The sequence below is a fragment of the Neltuma alba genome, unplaced genomic scaffold (assembly GCF_004799145.2).
Source record: "Neltuma alba isolate B1F8T4 unplaced genomic scaffold, ASM479914v2 tig00013613_pilon, whole genome shotgun sequence".
NCBI classification, from domain to species: Eukaryota; Viridiplantae; Streptophyta; class Magnoliopsida; order Fabales; family Fabaceae; genus Neltuma; species Neltuma alba.
Window position 1 is genome coordinate 16,344 of NW_021637803.1, and position 4,103 is coordinate 20,446.

General features: G+C 34.3%; 1 pseudogene; it reads right to left on the reverse strand.

Annotated features, from left to right (window-relative positions):
* Nucleotides 1-1,130: 1,130 nt before the first annotated feature.
* Nucleotides 1,131-3,253, reverse strand: LOC114738541 (uncharacterized; annotated as a pseudogene).
* Nucleotides 3,254-4,103: the final 850 nt, after the last annotated feature.

The window sequence follows — 4,103 nt, forward strand, 5'->3', positions numbered from 1 at the left end:
AAAATATACGGCAAAGAGAGAATGTGTAGGAATTAAATTCAATTATATGAGTAATTATTAATTAAATGGGAGTAAAATGAAAAATCTAACCAACAAAATTTAAAACAACATTTAAATATCTCTTATAAAAAGAAACATGTCCTATTTCATAATTGTCTCTTATTATTAAAAACAAAAAAACAAAGGAAGTAAGATTCAAGTATCGGGGCTTGGACTCAGGCATCAATACCAACATCAACTAATGAAGATGTTGATGTGTTTCTTGAGGCTGCCCCCACGTTATAAATTCGAAAATGCCTTTTTCTTTACAACTTTTTCATTGTTCTGTCTGCATGTGCTTTGTTTTCGTTTTGATTAAGACATTACTTGCCTCGAAGTGAGGGGAATATGCCCCCACAAGTGAGAACCAAATGCCAACGGTAACTTTTTCCCCCCGGTTTTTCACTTTTTGTGACCAAAATTGCTTAGCTATTTCCCAAAACCAAAAAATGTACTTTTACATTTTACAAGACAAGTTTTTCATATATTTAGTTCATTCACCCTCTAATCTTAATTATAAAACTTGTTTGTAGACTATATAAACAAAGTCCTATGATTAAGATCGGAAGTAGTACAACGTAAATCACTTAAAATAAACAAGCACATATTTGGGGGATTTTTAAAACCAAAATTTTGAACCAAACCACAATTTTAAATGCAGAAACAAGGATTCAAAACCCAAAAGAAATTTTAACCCCCCAAAACTCTGGTTATGAACCAAAATCTTGGCTTTGAAATAAGTCGAGGACAATAGATTTTAAACCCCCAAAACCATCGTTTTCTCCAAAATCTCTTTTCATCCAAACATGCCCATCAAACACTTATTAGGCAAAAATAAAGTAGATTGGTAGGTTATGTATATCCCACATGATTTATAAAAGCAGGTCTCACTGTTCGAGAATTGAAAACATTTCAAACTTTTATACATTATATGCATACCTCGCCTTCGTAACATAATGACATGAAAACTCTCCAAAAGTGGGTTACAAGTACAATTACAAATGTATTTTCAAATAGCTAGCATTTGTGATTGTAATCAGGGGAAAAATATATATATAGAGATAGATAAAAGGAGGGAGAAGATGTATGGATACATAGGTACCAGAACTACTGCAACTGCATTACCTCTCTTGCATATAAGTATACAAGGAAATGGATACAATAACAAGCACAATCAGTATTTAACAGATTGCTTTCTACAGGTCACGTACAATATGGGTCACCAATACGTGTGTGTATATATATATCACCACAATACTGTAGGCTGAAGGCAATATTTCACTTCTCATATCACCTAAACTTCAAAAATGAATAACCAATTCACCATATTTTATCATTTCAAATGTCATAGAATTTTCAGTTTACCCTTGGCTATAGATGTCTTAGCATGCTCCATATGGCATGAAGCCTTCTGAGCACCAGTCAGGCCTGAACAGGAGCCAGTGGCGCCCAGAGTAACCGCAAATAGAGATAAACAGTACAGAGGAAAGTTAGGAGAACGAGAGCAGTTAAGAGGAAGCGATGCCTCTGGACAAGTGTTGACCAGCTTCCCAGTTCATCCCTTTGAAATTGCCTCCTGAAGGATGGTGACTTCCTGTGAGGAGAAGACAGAATGGTGTCGATAACCATGCTGCCTTCTGCACCAACCTTCCTGAGCCCACCAGAAACTGCACGTCAAGAATCAAGACATTAGTAAAACAGTGGTTCCATACTTAAATTTGAATGATAATGGGTGAATTATTACAGTCAAAGCTTGCAACCATGGCCGCACATTCATGGCACTAAGTCTAAGTTTGAAACCTAATGGGAAGCACAATGGAGTTTCAGATTGGATATGCAGCAAGGAGTAAGAAAAGTCACAAACTCTTGAAATCACGGGCTGATAATAATTGCAGACCCTAATATCAACATAATTAGAAATTTTGCACCTAATCTTTCGATAAAGAAAGCCGAATGCTGTATGCATTTTATCAAGGTGAACACAGCAGCTGGGTCCAACTTTTCAGAGTACAGGTGTGCAGAGTTAACAAGTCACAAAACTACTCAGAATTTCAATAAATTTATATTCAATTCAAACCCACCAAGCAAATATCAAAATGTGAAAATCCAACGAAAGAATGTATAACTAGAATAATTGCCCAGATCTAAAGGAACAGTTTAATAAATCTCCATCAATTGAAAAAAATGGGGAAGCCCCAACCAAATTCCAGTTCAAACTTCACCACAAATAAGATAGTGAATGAACTTGAGTCATTCCTGGGCTAGACCTTGACCAAGGATAACTCTGCTTCAGCATACTACTCATCAAACCGTCTACAAAAGGCGCATTTAATATTGCCTTTGCCGCAGAGACTCAAATGTAATAAAAATCAACGAATCAAAACAGAAGAAGGCTGTGAATGATGGCTTTCCTATTTAGCAAAAGCCTTCACATAAATTGATGATGAAACGAAAGACAAGCAAAGGGAGCCTTGTTCCATTTGGATAATATATGAGGAACGAGATTTCAAAACCTGGTTCAATATTGTTCAAAATTTAGAGATCGCTATGGTCACAAGCCAATAAATCACTGGCCTGGTTATTAAGGGAGGACAGAAAGGATTTGTACTCCTGATCTCAGTAAATAAAAACATAACATCGTTAGGCTGCATCAAGGCCTCCCATCTTAATATCTGATGCCTGATGCAAAGGCCAGCCATATTCGCTGTCTTTATCAAAGTGCGAATCCCAAAATTATGAAAAAATGTGGGAAAATCACAGCTATATGCAAACAGCATAATCAAGATCTGACGTTACAACTTGAAGGTCTCAAGATTTGATTTTTTTTTTTTTTTATCCTCCAAGATTTCGTCTCAATTATCAACACATATTAACAATCTACACCAAACCCACACGAAACAAAATCTTACCCATATCAGAAGAGTGGATAAACAAACGAAGATCCCCAAATCCACATAATATCGGCCAAACGAGGAACCCAGAGAAATGAAGAGAGAAAAGGCAAGATCCAAACAGAAAAATGACAGCAAATGTGGGGGAAAAAAAACAAGACTGAAAAGCCCAGATCTAAAAGCACAGAAGAATGCAAAAAGACTTACAGTAGAAGGGAAGAACAGAGAAAGAGGGTCGTCAGAAGGTCCGGATTAGGAGAGTCTGTGACTGGCCGTATGTCTCGCTTGGAATAAAAAGGAGTCAAGGAGGAGCCTGCACGCGGTTACCGCAAACATATATAGAAAAGGAAACAAAATGGGATATTACCATAAATATATATAAATAATCTGTGCGCAAAAAGGGTAAGAGCCAACGGGTCGCTTGTTGGCCCTTGGCGGCTTCCCAGGGGCGTTTATTACTTTGTTAACATTTTAATAGGCGTTAAATATACTTTTAAGTTTAAAAGGAAAGAAGCTTTATTTTATGAATTTATTCTTCAGTTTTTTGGTGGTATTAATATAATACTTCAAACCAACCTCTGTCTCATGTTTATAATTTTTTTTCAAAATAATCTCTATGCAACTTACAAGCGTTAAAAGAATTCCCATTAAAAAATAGTTCTAATACATATAAAATATTATTAATAAAGATATTTTAGGAAAGATAATATTTATTTATTATAAATAACTAGTTTAAGTAACTTTTTTAATATTAGTAAAATTGGTAGTCTTATTTTTATAATTAGCTTATATATGGTAATAGTAGTACTCCACTGGTCCTTAATATAGGACCTAATTGTTGAGTTAGTTTTGGTCCTAAATATAAGATCCATTTTTTATATTTATAAATTTTATCTAAATTATCCCTATGAATACTCTCTCAAACCTAATCAAGTAAAAGAGGAAAAGGGGTATTAAAAAGATGATTATGGTATTTTAGGAAAAACGTGTCACATTTCTTATAATTAACTAACTTCCTTAACCTAATCAAATTAATTAATCAAATTAATTAAATGGGTCTTATATTAAGAACAAAAGGAGTATCATTTTAATTTTAAGTATTGAATAATCTAAATGAAGTAATCCTCAAAATATGAAGTTTTTCAGTTATAAGGTTCCACTAATAAACTATGT